Below are 23,251 nucleotides of genomic sequence, written 5' to 3'. Positions count from 1 at the left end.
TTGGTGAATACCGAAAGTCGTAAAGTTAGACTTTGGTCTAACTTTACCTTTCTGAATGGTGCTCAATATATTTATTGTAACAGATGAAATAGCAAATGTGGCATGGAAGGATCCGTCGAGAAATACAGCATTTTACATCCTCGAGTAATCAGTCTGACATCGGACAGAGTGCTATGAAACAGATGGTGGAGTGGAAAATAACTTCATCAACCTACATGAGGTTAATGACGTTCAAAATATCAAAAGGACACCGCAGCTCGAGACTGCTGACCCAAAGTGGTCAAATAAATTAAAGCCCTCTAGGCTTAAATGAATCAGGCTCGGTTAATATAATAAATTGATAAATCTGTTGAGCTGCTGGTTGAATAAATGCTTGAGTGTAAAAATTCATAAGATCTGTAACTGACTGAAATGTCAGACCAGTACAGTTGTCATTTGTAAACAATCGACTTTTTTCATTAATATTTGAATGAAAAGAAACACAAGCAACAGATGATGCCTTACATCGACGAGTCAGGCTGTTATAGCCGCCAATCGACACACACTTTCTCACTTGATTGCTTTAATGTCATTATACACGGTTCATGACAGGATAATATGTGGGCTGAGCAGCATCTGCCCCAATATTCGTGAATTTTTTGAGCACTAGAAATTGTCACTTTCTGGACAACTGTTTTTTTTTGTTAAACACATTTTATTAGGGTTTAATTGAGCTCAACGTTTAATCAATTATACTCATTCGGGGCCAGATGTAGGTAGGCATTTACCGGTCGGTAACGGCCGAATTCGGCCGTTACCGACCGGTAAATGCAATTTGAGATGTAGGGCCCTGTATTTTACAGACTCGGTAAATTTACCGATAGGTAAATTTACCGATTATGTAAAATACCGAGTCGGTATTTTTACGGAATAGGGAAAATTGATATGTAGGTGGGACTCTTCTGAGTCCCACAAGCATTAAAAAATCGGTATTTTACCATCAAATACTATTTTATGGTAAAATACCGATTCTGGTGTGCATGCACATGTGTGCATGCACACCTATGCCATATGACAGGCAGACCTGCCCTTAGGGCAGGTATGCCTGCCACATGGCACCCGAGCCTCTTTTGGGGGTGCCAGAGGGTGTCAAAGTGACACCCCCTGCACCCTTGTGTCAATCGGTATTTACCGATGCGGTAAATACCGACCGGTAAATGCCCAATCATTCCTATGGGCTTCAAAGCCCATAGGAATGCATGGGCATTTACCGGTCGGTATTTACCGATGCGGTAAATACCGATTGTTTCCGAATCGGTAAATGCACATCTGTATTTACCTACATCTCTGTACTTTTATTTTACCACTTCTTAAATACCGAGTCGGTATGATGCGGTATTTAAGAGGTGGTAAAATAAAATTTACCTACATCTGGCCCTAAATGTCAACAATATCCCATTACATATTCGTGCGTCTAGCAACATCTCACCCAGAAGAACCTAACTGTCCCACTAACTCCCCCCTCCCCTCCCTTCCCTCCCTCTCGAGTTGCACCCAGGCTCGTTATTCACTCCGAGTCAGGCGGTGTTGCCCCTAGAGAGTCTTTCTCGACAACTGACTATGGCCAAACCCGGCTCCAGGAATTTTTATTTGGGTGGGCCAAGGGTGCATTCGGGTGGGCCACTGCGGGCTCGATTTGTCGCATATATGTCTAGGCAGGCCGGCTTCAGGGCCCTCCTTTATCTCTTCTTAGTCTTACAAGGCCCAGTAAAACACACTCTTTCCCAATTTTTAAATGTGATCACTCACAAAAAGTGTTTTTTCCATGTAATGTCCCTTTGATGGGAAGAGGAGGTTTCTGAGGTGGGAGTATCAGGCAAGTGACACTTCTCGGGCTCCCTCAGTGCGAGCCTTCAGACAGAATCCCTCTTCATTACTACCTCCACCTGACCACGGACTCTGCAATGCACTCCCTTACAGGCTTGATTATCCACTACTCCTCTCCAGTGCACCGTATCTCACAGATGACCTAGGGCCCCAGCCCCATATCAGGCACCATCGGGCTCCGCTTTCATTTTTCCCAGTAAAAACATTAGTAAAACCACCTTCAAACTTAAAACATTGAATATAGCAGTAAATATAATTAGCACGCACTTCAAAGTATGTTCCACAGTTGCCCTTATGACCCGACTGCTAATTAAATAAACAAAAACAGAAAGGCCATGAAAGGACCGGCTTGAGCGCTGATGCGAAAGTCTTTTTTGGTGCGGCACCAATAACCTCTTTCTCCATAAATAGCTTTACTCCCACCTTCCAACAGTGCCCCTCATCTCCCAATGGCCCCCCTATTGACCTCCTCCTCGGATTCTCTCATTGCCAGACTCCACCAGTGCCCCTTGTCACTCCCTAGCTCCCCCCTCCACCCCATGACCTCATCCTCGGATTCCCCCACTACCACCCTCCACCAGTGCCCCTCATCGCTTCATAGGCCCCTCCCACTACCGCCTCCTTGGATTCCCTCACTGCCACCCTCCAACAGTGCTCCTTATCTTTAAGTAGCCCCTCTCTCATATGCATTTCATATGTTGTATAGCGCTACTCATATCAGTGTAGTGTATGTCAGTACTTTACACCATGCACACATTATACAGAGACAATGAATCATACAAGTAAGTAAATCAGTCTATAGGGAATGACACATCAGCCAATGATGATTACAAGGTGTATGAATCAAATATCATCCATACTGATGGGCAGGATATTTTAAGAGGGTTTGGTCTGGGGAAAAACAACCTTAGGATTTAAAGAGTATTCCATTGGGGTCAACTTTATTGATACAAATGTATATCTGCCCAAACATACTCATTTTTAGCAACATTAGAATAATGAAAGACTGGGGAAGTTCTAACTATATCACAAAATAAAAAAAAGCAAAGTTCTAACTATACCATTCATGTTTTTATGCAGCTCCTTGATGACAGTTCATTGGTTGCTGTCCTATGATAGGGTTGTATCTTCTGAACTGCAAGTAACACAAGGATCTCTGTGACAAAGGCAATAGCTCACTGAGCTATCCAGGGCTTTAAGTGGGCCGAGTCTCACTGGATCTGAGCACTGGCAGTTTTTTTAGGCGGCCTTGAAACGGATCTCTATCGGGCTCTGTTTTGTGCGCTGGTCACAGGTAGTCCATTTTTTCCGAACTGCAGTGACAGCAGTCTGCTGTCACTTCAGTCTGGAAAAAAGTGCCAGGGCACAAAACAGAGCCTGATAGAGACCCATTTCGAGACAGCAGGCACATTGGTGTACCCTGCTGACACTATTCACAAGTGGAAAGTTATGGCATGACGTCATGCCAGGTGAGCGTTGTGGGGGAAGGGAAATCCTTTAAAGAGAGTCATTTTCTCTCTGGATTTCCCTTCTCTCTTTGAAACTCAAGAGCAGCAACATTGTCCTGATCTCACCAGTGCTTTAAGTGGAAGCTTTTGCAATATTATATACAAGCAATAGTTGCTGCTATTTATCTTATGCAACTAACAACCATTGACAAAGCCAATAGTCCTGACTTGTTGGTATGATGTTACTTGTTGTATCATATACCTTGATGCAATGACAGAAACAGCTAAATACAAGTCGGGACGCACACTGCTAAACACAGATTTTTAACGTACTGTTTTTAAGTCACACCCTCAATTACATTGGCTACGCCCCTCTGAGAGACCCCCCAGTTTTTTCATCCCACTTAAAGCCCTGAAGCTACTATCCACATAAAATACAGTTCATCTGCATTTGAAAGCTACTAACAGACAAATGATTGCTCTCCTGCAGGATCATTATTCACCAGCGTTATCTGGGCATTTTGTATTCTTATTGTTGTCCTGCATAGGCCATGATAATGATAAATACTGTTTAAATGTAGCACACACGAAGTATGTGTCCTGCTGGGCCTGTGCAGATTTTAAAAAGAAAAAAACGTAGTAACACATTCTCTAACCTACTCCATTAGTCAAACTTTGTATCACAGCCTGATGTGATAAGCCACTGTAGGGGTCAGGAAAGGTGAATAGGAATAAACAAACTTATTTTCTCCTGCGCTGCATAGAAAAAGAAATATAAACACAGCAGGACAGTAGGCAGACGTTGCCAAAGGTTACCGTTGTCAAAGAAAGGATTTGTCACCTTTCGCCATGCAGAGATGAAGGGGTGAAAAAATAAACAAAGCCTCGTTAACATGTACATGGTCTTTTAAAGATCTGTTAAGTACTCGGGTGCGGCTGTGACAATCTCTAAAACTGTGTGTGTGTGTGTGTGTGTGTGTGTGTGCGCGCCCGGGATGCTGTCTCGGCCCTGGCTGACACACATGACAGGGGAGTGTTAAAGCACTTTGATCCCAATGGCGTTGCGCGTCTGCCTTCAAGCCCTCACAGCAAGAGCCAAGGATCCTGTTTGATTGGGCCAGGCTCATGTTTGGGTAGGCCTGGCCCACCCAGCCCCTCCGCTAGAACCAGGCCTGACTATGACATGTAGGTTTTCTGTATTTGGCTCATATTTTTATTTTAAATTTGTTTTTAGTAATTTCATACATATTTAAATCCACAACACTTCATGCATCAATAGTGCATTCACACAGTAGCACTATTTTGAGTACCATTGTACCTGGTATAATTCCAAGTCTTAGTGACAGTTAAGTACAGTGCATTAACATTATATGTGATACAGTTGTGGACAAAGCGTAAACATTATGGTTTTCCAATATAACATTAATAATGCAGGGGGGTAATAAAAGAAGAGTGAAGGGAAAATGAGAACAGCCCAGTTATTTCTCCACCCAATAAAAAAAACTATTGTATTAGTGCGCCTTTACTAACCACATGTCCATCAGCCTTTGTACTGCTGTATAGGTCTATCCGCTCACCCTGTCTTGCTGCGAGCATCCTTGAATACGTGTTCCTGCCAGTGCCTATGCTACTCAATCAATGTTTACTTATCTTGGCTGATTGTCTGGGGAGGGGGGGTTAAGTCATGGTCACGTAACTGGTCGTGTGACTCCAGTTAGGTGTTGGTGCATTCTTTCTTATATTATTTGCCTTGTTGATTTCTACCCCTCAACACTCTCCGGTCGATCTGCTAGTGCCTCTAAATGTCTCTACCAAGATGCGCGATAATCTGTTAATATTGCATTCCACGCTGCCGCTAACGGCTGTTTTCGCAACCCCAACGTATCTTCACGATGGAGCGCTATACTCCCTGCCTGTGCCCAGCATAGAAGTGATTTGAACCCGGCCTTCACTGCTGGAGGATCAGGAGATTTCCAGCATTGCGCGAGCAATCGTTGGGCCACTATAAGCCCTAGGTCTATGTACCGGGATGTGACTTTGTACTTTTTGAATATATGGTATAGCCTTAATATGCATATCTCCCACGTCCATTCCAGGGTGCGTTCCATACACTGGGTAAGGCATCCCGTGGCCGTTCCCCAGCATGATTGGATAGCTGCTCAGGACCACAGCATATGTAATAGATCTGCACTTATCTCATCGCATCTCAGGCATCTGGTGTCCTCTTGGTTGAAGTATTGGTTTATTTTGGCTGGCGTCAGATAGGCTCTATGTACAATGTAATATTGGATAAGCCAGAATCTGGCAGTGCGGGGTATACTCATAGGTCTCCTAAGTATGACTTCCCATTCCCGATCCGTACTAGCTCTCTGCAAGTCTGCATCGTAGTGTGTGCGTAAGGAAAGTAACTGCGGCACTGTCTGCGTTCTAAGGGAATCCGCAAACCATCTGGTGAGGTGTCGGTCCATACCCAATTTGTGTAGATACTGTATGGTTAAATGAGTGGCAGTTTCCTGCGCTATGTTGCCCCATGCCGAGTGTATGTGTCAATGACGCTTGCAACAGGAACTGACCTTGTGGTAAGCCCGAGCCTTCAGCCAGTTCCTCAAATGGAATGAGTTGCCTATCGTTAATCAGGTCTCCTAGTGTCAGCATACCCACTTCTTCCCATTGGGAAAGTTCTGTGATAGTGATTGACAGATGGCGCCTGGGTGTACCGAGTATAGGAATGGACCGTGCATTTGGTGTTACGCAATGTGTATTGCGTAGGCTGTGGTGAAAGCAATAGTATGCCACTTTTACCAGTAGATGAGTAGGCGTGCGGTTCGGTCTACTCGGGTGGAACAGTGCCACGGTCTGGGTATGAGTGAGGCCATGCTCCTGTGTCGCTGTGTCATCTAATTGATGCGCACTCAGCCATGGGGGACTGCAGGATACATTTTTGTTAGTGCCACTCTGGTACGTGATCCATGCCAGATGAATTGACGCATATCTGATTCAAAGCTTTTAAATATTGATGGTTAAAGTTGTAGTGGTAAGGTTGTGAAGTGGAAGAGACGTCGCGGAAGTACCACCAACTTTAGTAGCATGATCCGTCCCAGAACCACCAGAGGGAGAGTGCTCCAATAAGTCATCTGCGCCCTCACTGCCATGACGGCCCGACCCAAGTTGCCCTCTAGAAGGTCTGTAGGATACCTGTAGATTGGTATCCCAAGGTACATAAACGCAGTTAGCTGCCAGTGTACTGGTCTGCCATTAATAATTAAACGTGGGTCTGGTGTGGATTTTGCAAAGGGGTACATGCATGATTTTTCAGAATTTACCCGAAGCCCCAACACACAGCACACAGGCAAATTTGCATAATATTCTTTCAATTGTCGCACAGGGTTGTCTAACATCCCTAAGGTATATGATCAAATCATCAGCTTATAAGGAAACTGCGTTTATACAGTCCCCTAAGGGAATTCCCCATCCATCCTGCTTTTTTGGTTAGCGCCTCGGCAAGAGGCTCGATGGCTAGCGCAAATAGCAGAGGGGAAAGCGGACAGCCCTGCCTTGTACCTCATTCAATTGCGACCTGCTCTGATATTTATGGGCTGGTCTTGATCCTAGATATTAGTCGTGTATAGAGTAGTTTTACAAGGCCGAGGAATTCATCTCCTGGGCCATATCTACCCAGCGCGGAAAATAGATTCCCATTCCAGGGAGTCGAATGCCTTTTCCAGGTCTAAAACCAGACACCCTGTTGGCACCCAACTAACTCTGGAATAGTGTGACACCCAGATGAAGCGCTTTGGAGTCAACGACGTGTTACGAGCAGGCACAAATCAGTTTTGGTCTGTGTGCATGAGTTGTGGGAGTAGGGGGACCAATCTGCGCACTAATACTTTGGCTAGGACTTTATAGTCTGTGTTAAGGAGTGCTAGGGGGCAGTACGAGCCCATTAATTCCGCTGACCTCTTTGCTTTGAACAGAGACCCTAGTAAGGATCCCCGAAGTGTATTTGGCAGTATCCCTGATTCCTGCACGCCTTGGTACATTGAGAGAAGTTGCGGGGCTAGGACTTGTTGGCAGGCTTTATAGTATTCCGCTGGAAAGCCGTCAGGTCCCTCTGCTTTACCCTCGGCTAATGATCGTATTGCGGCTTGCCCTTCCAGTAGTGGTATTGGCTCACCTATCTCCTCCCTCTGCTCCACCATGACTTGCTGCAAGGTTAGGGGTGAAAGAAAAGATCCTAATTCTGTTGAATCTGCACGTGTCAATGATTTGTATGTTCTGGTGTAGTGTACAGTGAACTTGCAGTGGATATCGTGCTGCTGTGTAGGTATCTGACCTGCAGTGGATTGCAGCCGCAATATAGGTGTCTGTGCATGTTCTTGATGGATCATCCACGCAAGCAATCTACCTGCTTTGTCCGCTGACACATGTGTGTGCGTGGTGTGTGAGGCATTATTTAGGAAGCGCATCCTTTCCAGCGCCTCTGCATGGATCTGCCTCTGCTTGCCAAAGGCTTGCTGTGTGGTATTGCCCTGTAGTAATTCAGCATCTATTGTGGTCAGTGTGTTCTCAATATGTTTTAATTCACAGTCTAGCTGCTTCCTGACACTCCAGCTCAATCCCATGTATTGTCCTCTAACTACCGCCTGGCCTGCATCCCACAGTATGCCTGGATCAGTGACTGTGTTTCTCTCAAAATGTGACTCTATAGCTCTGCCTATTGTTTCTCTAAATGGTGGGTCTTCTAATGCCAAGGGCTGAAACTTCCACGGGTGGGTAGTGCGCCCTTCGTCTTCTCCCTGTAGGCTCATAATGCGAGGGTTGTGGTCTGAGTGTGTTTTGTCGAGGTAGTTTGCACCAGGACATTGTATTAGTACTGATGGGTTTGCGACAAATCGGTGAATACGGACATGCAACCCATGTGGGTGGGAGTAATGAGAGTATAGGTGAGTCTGCAGGTTGAGAGACCTCCATACATCCACCTGCTCCCAATGGTTCAGCCACTCCCCCAGGTTCCATGCATTAGATATTGCAACTGTTTGTTGCATTGGAGGGAAGGATCTATCAAGTGTGGTGTCAAGGACTGAATTAAAGTCTCCTCCCAGCAGCCAGGGGATGTCGCACCAACGTGCCGGCTGCTCTGTTAATGTATGTTAGAATGCGTACTGGTCCGTATTATGGACATAAATGGATCCAAACACGATTGGTTTACCATTGACGCGACCGTTTGCTGGTACATATCTAACATGGGTGTCTATTACTGACTCCTCGGACACAAACTGGGTCCATAGTCTAATCTAATAGTATTTGTCCCCTCCATCGCTGCTGCAGTCTGCCAATTTCCGGTTGCGCTATGTGTATTACTTGTAGTTGTGGTACATGTTCTGCGTGTCACTTAAGATAAGCATATATCTTACATCTACGAGCTGGCGTATGAATTCCCCAGACATTCCAGGTGACTATGTTGGTGTGTGGCATGTGGCAGGGACAATAGTTAGTGCCATGTGTGGGTGGCTTAGCATGTATAAGCATAGGTGGGAATATGATGAGTAATTAGTGGGCGTGTAGTGCTGTTTTGGCATCTTTAGGCGTTTGAATGGTCTTGGTTTGGACGGTTGTAGAGGAAGGGAACCATGTGGGATTTAAGTGGGATAGAGCAGAGGGACAGCATGTATCTGCTCAAACAAAGAACAATGGCAAATGGCAACTTAAGGCTAAGTTTGCCGTGTCGATCATGTTAAGAGGTGGGGGATGGGTAAAGCTAGCAATAAGCCATGTGGCTCTACCTATACCCGTGTTGTGCGCGTGTATATGTGGATTAAGCCATATCGTGTGAAGCGCACCAGTAGACCATTTCCTAGAATGAGGGAGTTGGCGCTAGTTCCAGCGTTCATGTGTTATCTGCCACTACATGCTACATGAAATCTCGTATGTGGTGCACACAGAATATGTGAAACCCCATGCATGCATTACTGTGTCTGTATTCTTGCTTGTCTCCGGACCGCAGTGGTCTGTTACATTAAGTCATCTGCAGTCTGGGGTGTTACAGCCGTTAGTGACTGCGAGTCCTCGCTGACAGGCCACATGGCCTGTGAACAGTCTTCACTCAGTGAATGCGCTGGTGAGGCGTCTGTGTCACAGCTGTGTTGTCATTTTCTCAAACCACCACTGCCTGTAGGGAATCACATCAATCCTGCAATACTTCCAGGTTGGGAGCAGTCATATGTATTCTAGGGCACATATAACATTATTTCATGCAATGCAGAACAGCAAAGGAACTTTCTGCACTGCCTTTCGTGAAAGGGAAAGAGAAGAAATTCTTCATATTTACAAAGTTATCAATCATTTTGTCTCTCTCATTGCACTCGTGCACAGTGTGCTGCCTAGCGCCAATGGAATCACACTTGCGCAATAGTGCAAGAGTTCCTGTGGTATGCGCAGGATTGTTTTTGTGCAGGAAGGGAAAACTTCTTGCAAAAAAACTCATTCCTAAGAGGCATATTCCTCTTTCTGTGTGTGCTGAAGAATGCAGTACTTGGAAAGAGTAAATAACCAAGAGAAATAAAGATATTTCCGCTCATTAAACCTCAGTCAGGTAGATGCACATTTTGGGTGCAAACTCAGATTTATAAGTAGTTATAAATCTAGGTTTGCATCAGAGTACTTGGTTGGATCCTAGGGAGTGCCCGTTCTCCACCCATGTAATGTCAGTCCGACACAAATGCACTGCTATGTGCTACACTGCGCTGCATTATTTTGCATTTACTAACACAACAATGCCACATAAAGTGGCCTTGCGTGCTTTAGTAGATGCCAAAAATGATTTTGCTTTGGGGCTGCGCCACAAAAGTGATGCATCCATGATGCAAAATCATAGTACATCTGGGCCTATATGTATTGTACTAGTATAAAACAGCAAAGAAGTCATTAGCAGAATCTATTTGAATATAGTGGAATAGAGAGACCAATTTGTGCAATAAAATTACCTTGGGTGTCTCCTGTAGCTAAAGTCCAATATAACAGGGAAATTATTATGACCATTGCTTTATTATGGTCAAAATGTTTCTACCCAGACCTAGAGGCTATTAAAAGTCTGTGGCACCAATTCATAGATCCCTACGGTGCACTAGCTGACTTCCTATCAAACGTAAATGTGAGATGTGTAAGGGTAAAAAAAAGTACATTGGATCAGAGTGCTGGTGTAGATACATTGAAAGTCCAAAAGGAGGAGGGGCATAAATAGGCTGGGTAATTAACTAGCTTCATATTAGAATATTCCTATGACATGAGTGGTACATTTAAGAGGTTAACAAATAGGACAATATTTCTATTCCTATTTACCTTCGTACCCTCTTACGGACCCCTGTCAGGCCACTATCCTGGAATTAGAGAGTATTCTGCAGGTTAGGTATGATCTTTTGGATGATAGTAACTTTCAAATAGAAGGTGTGCCAAAGGCACGCTCGTCTGCACCCATCCGTGCTTGACCTGTGCTCAGCACTACAGACCATGGTTCTAGGACCTTTTACTGATACAACGCCAGCACCCTCCTCTCCCTTAACACTGAAGGCCACACCGCTTGCCACCTTGCATCACCGAAGGACACTCAAGAGCCCTTCTCCTGCTGAAACTGCAGCTGCACCCTCCCCCATCTCAGCACTGCAGCTCCTATCACAGCCCAGCCGATCAACAGCACACCTGACCGTCTCATCTGCATCCTCCTCAACACAAGCTCCCTCCACAAACATGCCACAGAGATCTGGGACTTCCTTGACTGTCTCTCCCAACATCACCGTTCTCTCAGAAACCTGGCTAAACCCCAGCTCTGGTCTGGACATCACCACCGACTTCCTTGTCAGCTGTAAGATCACCCGCAAGGACAGCACTGACTGACCAGGAGGGGGCATTGCCATTGTCCACTAAAACACCCTCCGCCTGACCACTCACTTGGGCGACCTAACGACAACCATGGAACACCTCGACTCCCAGGTCCAGACCAATCCCAACACCACCCTCCATGGCATCCTCATCTACAGACTTTCGGGCCCCTGTCTGCTCTTCACCGATGCCATCATCAACTTTATCGCACCCCAGGCTCTCACATCCACCGATTACATCCTACTCGGTGAACTCAACTTTCACATAGACAACCCCAATGACCAGAACACCACATCCCTTCTGGAAAACCTCACCATTGAACTGAAGCAGCTAGTCAGCTCTTTTACCCATTCAGCAGTACACATGCTCAACCTCGTCTACTCTGCAAGTGAAAACATCACCTACTGCCACACCTCCAAACTCCTCTGGAGCGACCACCACTGCGTGCACTTTAGCTTCACCAAAACCCTCTGTACACCACCACCCTCACCGCCCCCGCCATAGTTGGAACAAGGTCACCAAAGAGCATCTCACAGCCTCCCTCAGCACTACCACACAACCGACACCCACCAATGCTAATACCTTAGCATGCAACCTCCACCGATAGATCTCCAACTGCTCCAATACTCTAACACCCCTCAAGAAGGCGCTCCAAGATAGCCAGCTGGTTCACACCCAACCTCCACGAGTCCAGACACACCTGCAGATGACCGAGAAGAGATGGAGGAACAACAAAACCCCGGAAGCCCACACAACCTTTTAAGCTGCCATCATCGCACACCACGTCCTCTTCAAAACCACAAAGAAAACAGTCATCCAGGACAGAATCAACACCTACGCACACACCACCAATAAACTCTTCACCATTGTCAAGTAGTTTGCCAGGCTCAACAGCAAGACCATAGATGTCCCCCCCTCCAAAGACCTCTGCAACAAACCTGGCACCTTCTTCCACAACAAGATCAGTCAGATCTATGACAGCTTTGACACCCAAGACCTTCCAACCATGCCTGACACCACCGCACCCAACCACGCCGCACCACAATAGATCCTGCTCCGCTGGACTCTGCTCACCAGAGATGACATACTCAAGACCATGAAGAGCATCCACTCCGAAGCCCCCTCGGACCCATGGCCACACTATATCTTCAATAGAGCGGCCAACTCCATCGCCTCCAAACTATGCTGTACCATCAACTGCTCCATTGAGACCTCCATCTTCCCCGATGACTGTAAACACGGTGAGATCAACCCCCCTGCTCAAGAAGCCATCTGCCAACCTGACTGCCTCAAGAACTGTAGACCCATCTCACTGCTCTCCTTCCCAGCCAATGTCATCGAGAAGGCCTTTAATGCCCAACTATATGAGTTCATCGAAGCCAACCAGGTCCTGAACACCTCTCAATCCAGCTTCTGAAGCAACCACAGCACCAAGACCACCCACTTCGCCACCACCGACGATACCCACTCCCTCCTCAACCAGGGCGAAACAGCCGCCCCCATCCTTCTGGGCCTCTTAGTTGCCTTCGACACAATCTCCCATTGCACCCTAATCATGAGACTCCATGATGCCGGCATTCGTGACAAGGCCCTGGACTGGATCCACTCCTTCCTCACCGGTCAAATACAGTGAGTCAGACTACCATCATTCCTTTCAGAACCAACAGAGATCAGCTACAGAGGGTCTCAAGGCTCCTCCCTGAGCCGCACCCTCTTCAATGTCTACATGGCTCTACTCACAGCCATCATCGGGACTCAACATCTTCTCTTACACCGATGACACCCAGCTGATCCTCTCCCTTACCAATGAACCCACAGCTGCCAGAAACAACTTCCACAGTGAGATGAAGGCCATTGCCACCTGGATGAAAGACAGTTGCATCAAACTCAACTTGTACAAAACCGAAGTCCACATACTGGGAACTACCCCCTCAGCTTGGGATGACTCCTGGTGGCCCGCCGCACTAGGAGCCCCCCACGTCCATGGACCACCCGCAAAACTTCGGCATCATACTGGACTCCTCGCTCACAATGAACCACCTCATCATGCTTCCACACAGTTCGCCTGCTTGGAAAGACTTTCACATGGATCCCCACCAAATCCAGAAAGACTGTTACCCATGCACTCATCAGCAGCAGGCTCAACTACAGCAACACACTCTATGCTGGCATCACCTAGAAGCTCCGCAGGACACACCAGGACATTCAAAACGCCGCAGCCAGACTGGTCCTCAACATCTTCTGCCACAGGCACATAACCGAACACCTTTGAGAACTCCACTGGCTCCCAGTCAACAAAAGAGTCACTTTCAAGCTCCTCACACGCCGCCTACAAAGCCCTCCACAATGCAGGACCAGCATACCTGAACCACTGCCTCTCATTCCACATACCCACCAGACACCTCCGCTCTGCCCATCTGGCCCTGGCCACCATCCCAACGATCCACAAGACCAGAACCAGAGGAAGATTCTACTCCTACCTTACTGCCAAGATCTATAACACCCTGCCCCTCCACCTCAGGCAATCCCTGTTACTGACTCAATTCAGGAAGGATCTAAAGACCTGGCTCTGCGACTGAACTCCAGCGCCCAGATGGAGCAGCAGCACTCCTCCCCCTTCTGCGCCTTGAGACCCTCATATTCTTAAGGCAAAATCAAAGCTAAATGTGGTGGAGTCAACACAGCTAACCCCTGCCCACAAGCGAAGACAGATTGAGATAAAGCTCGAAATGACTATGGTGAGAGTAGGAAAATGAGCAAATATATGGTTCTTTTTTCTCCTCCATCTCATCTGGATATCAAAATCATTACAGCGCGGGGATGCCTTCGGGTCACCAGGCGCTCTACAAGTCGTTAAAATAAATAAATAAATAAATAAAGAAGGTGTGCAAGGATCAGATCCTGAAAGACACGTGACATACCTGTGCTCAAATCTACTGGGTGGAAATCACCCGGAAGCATGCATAGACTGTGCACACTCAGTTGTCCCACAGAAACAGCAACATGATTAACAGCCTAAAAAAAAATAACATTTCACTACTATTCAGAGAAGGAAGAGATCCTAATGGCATCTAAATGTGGGAAAGAGACTTAGCTTAAGGGTGAATATTGGCAAATAGTAAAAATTATTTCTCAAGCCAATCCGTAGCAACTTAGAGAGTTTTGCCTTATCACATGCAAATTGTGGATGGACAACATCAGATATTGCTGGACATACTCTTTTGGTATGGCATTTGAATTTGAAGGTTAGGCACACTAGGTCCCAGATAGAGGGGGGGGCATCCCACATTTTGGGACTGGAAATCGGTGGAACGACAGCTGGATCAGCTGTGCCAAAGACACACAATTGATGGACGGAATGCAGAACAAACCAAAACATTCACCCCCAGTCAAGAGATCTGGACAAAATCCATCAGTCTTTTGCTTACCATGCCACCCCAGCTTAGACCCGGCCATATGCAAATCAGTGCTGATCCTGTGCCTCATGGGAACAGTCCAGCCTGAACTGCCAAGCTGTGCCAACACACACTGTTAAAAGCCACAGAGAAAGACGAACATGGTCAGATAGCTTGTAGACACCTTAACCATAGTGGTTGCCACATCAGGGGGTCGATTACGATGCTGTCCGGAAACTCTTCCAATCGAATCAGTTTTTAATAGTTTCCAACCAACACAGGTTCTGTGAATCCAACTGAACAATTACGATGCTTCCATACATATATCGGTCGGACTCGCATTGACTTCAATGGGAGCTTGTGGTCCGAGCGAGAACACAGCCTCCCATTGCAAAAAAGGATGGTTTGGGGAAACCATGCACCCTGTGATGGGCACCCCATGGTGCCAGCCACCCTGTGCCTGGTTGGTAAGAGGGGTCCCTTGGGTACCCTCATGGGCCCCAACCAGAGACCTACAGGTGAAGGGGGCCTGCTACAGGCCTCCAAAGTCAGATTCCAACAGTCATTTTATGTTGGGCAGACTGAAACGGAATAGCTGTTATCGCTCATCGTAATCCCTCGTTCAGAAAACGTGTCCATAGAGCTGTATGATCGGGCTCCGAATGACTCAGGCTGTCTGAATGCAGTTCTGAACCTATTTGAACAGCCCAAACAGTTTCCTTGCCATGTAATCGGTCGTCTTGAAAGGTATCAGATTCGGTCGGAAACATAGGCTCCGAATCAGATTTGCTGAATCCAAAACCCGTTTGTAGCCTTTCTGGACGGCATCATAATCGACCCAGAAGAAGGAAGGACACAGTACTCATCAAACAATAATAAAAATACAAGTGGAAACATGGCAGCCTGCAGAAGATTAACATTATGATCATATCCAATGGGAGAACTGATGCAACTGAAATATTGTGGTTCTCTGTTCAGTTTAATTTTGATAAACAAGGGAGGTGGATGAGAAAGGTAACTGTGCATTACCATGGAAGAGGAGAAATAACAGATTCATATGGACCCAGCTCCAACAGGATGGCAGACTTTAAGCATGAAATGGGAGTAGGGGTCTGAAACTGAACTCTAAATCCTGGGCTAGTAGGAAGGTTAATGTTAGACCTGGCATCCTTGGCACGGCTTCCACTGACTTTTTGCCTTCAAACCACCTGCTTTTGCTGACTTTGTTTTTGCTGGCTTTAGGACTATGTGCACTTTACCAATGCTAACCAGTGCTGATGTACATGTGGTCTCTGCTTTAATATAGGTAAGAGAACTTGTTTATTAAAGTTTTTCCTGAAAAGTACCTCTTTCCCTATTCACAACCTCACATTTTGATACCTCAACATCAATCTAGTCCTTAAGCTCCCACACTGGCACTTCACTAAACGGCGGACAAGAAGATCTGCAGCAAAGAGCCCCAATTAAGGGTGTCCTATAATGAGGCATGGTACAAAAGGGGGTGGTGATGGACAGAGCATCTGAACCAATCAAACACTCACACCCAGTCAACAGATCTGGGTTTAATCCATCACCGTTGTTTAGCCCACTCTGCCACCCCAGTTCAGACATGGCCATATGCAAATCAGTCTGACCTTGTGCCTCATGAAAACAGTCCAGCCCGAACTGCCAAGCCATGCCTTCCCTGGACCGGAAACAAGCTTTCGAGGACCGGTTTCAGGCATTTCAGCCGTCTTCAGCCTGGCTTGCTTGAATCTAGTGGCAAAGTGAGCAAGGGACTCATGTCTGAGCATACCCTGCCAACTTATGGCGAACAAAGTGGTACAAAAGGGGGTGGTGATGGACGGAGCCTCTGAACCAATCAAACACTCACACCCAGTCAACAGATCTGGATTTAATCCATCACCGTTCTTTAGCCCACTCTACCACCCCAGTTCAGACATGGCCATATGCAAATCAGTATGACCCCGTGCCTCATGGGAACAGTCCAGCCCGAACTGCCAAGCCATGCCTTCCCTGGACCGGAAACAAGCTTCCGAGGACCGGTTTCTGGCATTTCAGCCGTCTTCAGCCTGGCTTGCTTGAATCCAGTGGCAAAGTGAGCAAGGGACTCACGTCTGAGCATACCCTGCCAACTTATGGCGAACAAAGTGGTGCAAAATGGGGTGGTGATGGACGGAGCATCTGAACCAATCAAACACTCACACCCAGTCAACAGATCTGGGTTTAATCCATCACCGTTCTTTAGCCCACTCTGCCACCCCAGTTCAGACATGGCCATATGCAAATCAGTCTGACCCTGTGCCTCATGGGAACAGTCCAGCCCGAACTGCCAAGCCATGCCTTCCCTGGACCGGAAACAAGCTTCTGAGGACCGGTTTCTGGCACCAGGACCCACAGGAGGGTCTTGGACTGCGACCTGTTGAGGAGGTGGGTAACAAACTCACAGGATTGGATATCCTTCCCAGGGCAGGGAGCAGTGTGTCTTCAAGGAGTCTGTCCAAATATGAGATGGAGGACAGGTGGCAAGAGAGCAAGCTCAAGTTGGAACTGGCCAAGTTAAAATTTGAGAAGGAGAAAGTCTTTGAGGAGAAAAGCCTGGCCCTGGAGAAAGACGAGAAGAAGAATACATTGGCTATAGAAGAAAGGAAACTAATGTTGGCTCATGAACTGAGTCTGAAAGAGCAGGAAATTAAGGCCGGCAGGTGGAGTCTTCTTCTGTGCCCAGAGGGTCCACATTCCCAAAGGTCTGGTGCCTGACTTTGTGGTCAGAGATAACAAAGACAGATTGTTTGAGGATTATGAGATTGCTGCTCTGTGGATGCACATGTTCCCTGAGGGGGATTGGGGGGCTAGTCTCTGAATGCATATATTCCTAGTGAAGGGAGGGACACGCCACTGGCCGTAGATGTGGATGACAGAATGAGATATCCAGCCATGGAAGAAGCCATGACCAGGAAGGTTTGTTTTAACCAGGGTAGTATAGGCAGAAGTTCAGGGACAGTCAGAAGCTATCCCACCTGGGTGGATTGTGCTGGGTCTTTTTGCAAGGCACTGGATGGTTAGGTAAAGGGCAGTAAAGTGAGAGATTATCAGGGGCTGTATAAATTGATTTCCAAAGAGCACATGTTCAGGCTTTGTTCAGATCTGCAACAACACCTTGCTGACAGTAAGCTCTGTGACCCCAGAGTTTTTTTAGTTAGTTAATAGTTTATTTGTTGATTAATTAAAATCATTACAAACAAGTAAAGCAATAAAAAGCAAAAACAAACAAGCATATATACACAAAGCTATTAACATCCTAGAAAAGATCCACCGATTATGAGTTGATAAATGACATTTTTAACAGAATATTAAAAACTTTACAATAAAAAAAAATTATAATGCATTATGCTTACTAAGGTGCCTTATGCTAGCAGCAAATAACATTTTAGCAGCATTTAATTAAAGTGACATATGTTAGCAGCAAATAATATAATTGCAAATATTTTGCTATTGTCCATTCGTAAACGGTAATAAAGTGCATTATGCTTACTAAAGTGACATAAGCTAGCAAAAATATACTCTTTCAACAGCCTCAAAATAAAGTGCAATGTGTTAGCAGCAGATGTTGAAACAGCAGCAGTAGTTAATGTGATGCAATCTATGAGCTGTAATGGCTTATCGTGACAGCATATTTACAGTATCAGTAGTTAGCCATTAACAATGCACACCAACAAAACAAAATGCAATTGTCCCCAAACTCGTATAACATTGTTCATCAAACAACCTTTAACCCTTATATATAAAGCAAAGTGAATTATGCATACTAAAATAAAATCGTTACAATCCTTACAATAAAATTAAGTAACGTGAACATTGATTAAAAGCGAATTTGAATGACACTGACAATGCCTTAATATAACATCCACTGTTCTAGGGCAAAGTAAATACCATTTTAAAATAAGTAATACGATCTCCTTTTTCAAAAAAGAAAATTTTTAAAAACTGTATTGCCGAGCCAATTGTTTTCCCAAATTATTTTACCATGGAATTCATTTGCTTGGACCATCAATTGTATGAAAACATTTTTCCGCAATATTGATAAACTTAACAAAGAGATGAATGAGTTTGATGTTGTCCCCACTTAAACAGGCAATCATTGCATTCCTGCATGTTGTCACTCCCAATTCATTAAAAATCGGTTTGAGGATGGACTTCCAAGCATCTGCCAGAGCTGGGCATAAGGTTACAATATGCATTAAAGTTTCCACACTTAGCCCACAGAGCCTTCAGATACTTGATGAACATTTATTCTCCCATTTTGGTAATCCATCTTTCGTCGGATATCTTCCCAACTTTAAGTACATAAATTTATTCTTAATTAAAAGTCTTAAATGATATGACAGATAGGGTTGGGGCGACAACCTACCAAAAGAGCTATCTATTGTCCAAAAAAGATTTTTTGTTCCTTAAGTCCTCCTTATCCACTATAGTAGTTAGTAATGCAGCCATTTGATTCACTTATTTCTTAAAAACTATTTTACTCCTCATTTTTCATCTTCTATTTTTGAACATTCATAATTGCATAAGCATTCATTTAAATATGACTGCCAATTCCTCGAATATTCACCTTGTGAAATTTCGTACCAGCACAGCTTTGCTAAAGATCCGTCCTCTGATCGGACTAATGATAATAAGGACTTTAAAAATGTAGATTGACATGCCAAATATTGGTTCTTCAACCCAAATTCTAATCTTATATTGGCACGACTAATGTATTTAGGAATCTTAAAAACCGCTTTATATGTCCTAATTTCTATATCCTCTAGTACTTTCGCGTCTTTGCCCCTAAAGATGATCGAGCAATAGTCCAAGGATGGAATTAACTTTGCTCTCATCACCCTCATTAGATGTTCATAATTAGGACATGATAATTTGTCTCTCACTTTTCTAAAGGCAAAAGCGAAGGAGGAACCCCTGGCTTCAAGATTGTTAAAATGCTGCCTAAATATCAATCCATCATCTAAACTAATGCCCAGGTATTTATATGTTTTAACATTTTCAATTACCAGGCCGTTAATATTCCATTCTTTTATTCTCGATTTGCCTTTTCCCATAGTCATTAGTCCACATTCCCAAAGGTCTGGTGCCTGACTTTGTGGTCAGAGACAACAAAGACAGATGGATTGATGATTATGAGATTGCTGCTCTGTGGATGCACATGTTCCCTGAGGGGGATTGGAGGGCAAGTCTCTGGATGCATATATTCCTAGTGAAGGAAGGGACACGCTAGTGGCCCTAGATGTGGATGACAGAATGAGGTATCCAGCCATGGAAGAAGACATGACCAGGAAGGTTTGTTTTAACCACAGGGTAGTAGAGGCAGAAGTTCAGGGACAGTCAGAAGCTATCCCACCTGGGTGGATTGTTCTGGTTCTTTTTGCAAGGCACTGGATGGTTAGGTAAAGGGCAGTAAAGTGAAAGATTATCAGGGGCTGTATAAATTGATTTCCATAGAGCACATGTTCAGGCTTTGTTTGGATCTGCAACAACACCTTGCTGACAGTAAGCTCTGTGACTCCCAATCAGATGGGCGGAGCAGCTGCGAGAACCAAGCTTGATCGTGTGGGGTACCCCGATCCGCCCGACCGACCGGACGCAACCCCGACCATGCATCCCGCTTGCGGGTGAGTCTGGTCACCTTGCTGGCTCCCTGTGTGGGCACCAACTGAAGGAAGTGGCCCTTAGGGGCCACCCGGTTTATTTACATTCACCTGCTATGCCTTCTCAATTAATGAAGAGTCTGTCATACGGTGGAGAATACAAACAGGCTTTTATTAGCAATACTCTGCAGAGGAGTCCAATCTGACCCGCACCCTATGATGTTTGCCAAGGGACTGACCCCTCAACAGCCCACAACACATAATCATTCCTCCCAGAAGCCTCCAACCACGCCCACAGTGGAAAGTTACTGGCCTGGGCCGAACATGAACAAAGGAGGCGCAGAAGTATGTGCTACCACCTGCCAGATGGGTACATGCTATTTGCAAATCAAGTTTTCCGTGCTAAGTCTCAGCGTCTCATAACGTGGAAGCAAAGTTACCTCAAAAGATAGGAATGCAAGGGCAGAATGGCCTATTCATTAGTGAGCCAGAATCCAACCTTGAGCAGGGAAGGAAATAATAGCTGAATACAGTGTTCTGCTGAGGCAAGCAATACGAATAATGAGGCCTAGTTCAGAAACAGCCTAATGCGGATTATGAAATACAAAATGGAGTTGCACATGCAAACTGAAGCTTACACATTGCAAGAATAACTCAGTGTATGGCATAACGTAAATAGTCATGAAATGTCAGTTAGCAACACACTGCTAACCTACTAAGGCAAAAAATATGTATATAATAAGAATGGGGGTTTTCAAACCTAACAGACTTGACTGCCTCACAAAATGTACGCCTGCTTCAAGCAGGTGTAAGGAGTAATGCAGGGTCTTTTACACATTGCTGGAGTTGCGGCAGTTTACTGATGCACTCCAGCAATGCATCATTACTGCGCCACAAGATATGTCAGGATTCCTGATGTATCTGGTCAATCATTGCGACATGGAGTGCCGTAGATTAAATACGACAAATCCATGGTGTCGCAAGGATGGCGCTATGAAAAGTGTTGCATCGCTGTTTTTCCCCAGCTATGCAACACTTTTCATTAATGAGACCCTGAGTTCTTAAGTAAATATTGCTTTGGTATTACCTATTGCTGTTGTGTGAATTCTTTTCCTAAGGCTCTTTGCCATTCGGCAATGAGGCGAGCGCAAGGTAAGTGTTTTAATTTTTTTTTAATATTACCTATCCAGTCATCTGTAGACTTCCACCCACACCCCGCCCCCAACCCCGTCCTGCCCCACCGCTGTTACCTGTGCTGATCGTGCCTGGAGAGAGGGCCTTGCAGTAGTGTTAGACCTGGTATCTTTGGCGTGGTTTGGCCTGGCTTTTTTGCTTTCAAACTTTCTGTTTTGGTGACTTCATTTTTGCTGGCTTTAGGAGTTTGGGTACTTTACCTATGCTGACCAGTGCTAAAGTGCATGTGCTTCCTACTTAAAACATGGTAACATTGGCGTATCCACAATTGGCATCTTTAATTTACTTATAAGTTCCTAGTAATGTACACTACATGTGCCTGGGGCCTGTAAATAAATATTACTAGTAGGACTGCAGCACTGATTGTGCCACCCACTTAAATAGCCCATTAAACATGTATCAGGCCTGCCATTGCAGAGCCTCTGTGCGCAATTTTAAACTGCCATGTCAGCATAGCAAGTTATCCCTCTTGCCAGGCCCAAACCATCCTTTTTAATACACATAAGCCACCTCTAAGGTGGGCCCTGGACAGCCACACTAGGGTGTGTGTCAGTCTTGGTGACCCCATTAAGTCCACTGTAGTCCACATCGAACCTAAATTAAGATGCAACACTTGGAGGGGCAGTTTTGGGGACCAACAACACTGTACTGGACCCAGGGCTGTTGGAGGGCTTAATAACCCCTACCACCAGCATCTCGGAGACCTCCTTAATGCTGGCTCTCACCTTGTCAGACAACCTGTAAATGTTGTTCTTTACAGTTGTGCTCTTCCCAGTATCAATATCATGGGTAGACCATGCAGTGAGACCTGGGGTAAGGGAGAACAAAGAGGCAAATTGCCCCAGCAACTGGCAGCAGACTCTCTGTTGATCTAGAGTCAGTGTTAGAAGAGAGGATGACACTCCACTGACCCATCCTGCCTCTTGGAAGAAAGGAGTTCGGGAGAGGTTCACTCTCCTCTTCCACCCCATCATCAGTAACCAGGAGCATGGTAAGCTCAGATCTCTCAAAGTGGGGCTTGAGACGATTGCAATAAAGGACCCTTAAAGGGTAACTGGGAGTTTTGAGGCCCACTAAGTAGGGATCACTCTTGCACTCTTTCACTTTATGAGGCCAAGACCAGCGGTCTTGCAGGGTGTGGGGCTCCATCATTCACACTTTTTCAGCAGGCTGAAACTCATCCGGAGTGGCATGCTGTCCGTACCGGTGGTTCATGTCCTCATGCCTAGCTTCCAGGTTCTCCTAGGTGAGCTTCTGGAAGCATGCTGTCTGGTTGCACAGTGCCAGCATGTAGCTGAGCACATACTGAAAGGCTCTCCCAGGAAATTGCTCCCAGTCCACCTTCACCAAACTGGGAGGAATTCTCACAGGGAACCCTTGCAGCAGCTCAGAGGGGAAATTGTCCCTAAACACAACACTACCCAGCCCCAGTGACTTCTTACCAGTGGGGGGGGGGGCTCTGTCCGGTTGGGACATTTGGCATCTCCCTTGAAAATATAATTCGGCAAAATATTTAGTAAAGAAATGTTAACTTGAATATAGTTTAATTTAAATACGAAGACAAAGAGGAAATGTACATATATCAATTTTTATAAAAAAGAGTGTTTTTGTCACTTACAGTTACCCCAGATGAAAAACCCGGTGGGGTTCGAAATGCATTGGGTTTGAATAAACTGCTTTTGAAGAACTTTGCCTCAGCGCGTGCTTGGGGAGAAAGGCCATGGCCGACCACAGCATGAGAAACTATGGAAATTGCAATACGAGGCAGGAGGATGCAGAATTAAAGGAGAAATAAGTTTGGATGAATGCATAAATAACAGAGGATAAA

This window comes from Lissotriton helveticus, chromosome 5_1, assembly GCF_964261635.1.
Source record: "Lissotriton helveticus chromosome 5_1, aLisHel1.1, whole genome shotgun sequence".
NCBI classification, from domain to species: domain Eukaryota; kingdom Metazoa; phylum Chordata; class Amphibia; order Caudata; family Salamandridae; genus Lissotriton; species Lissotriton helveticus.
This window is presented reverse-complemented; position numbering follows the sequence as displayed.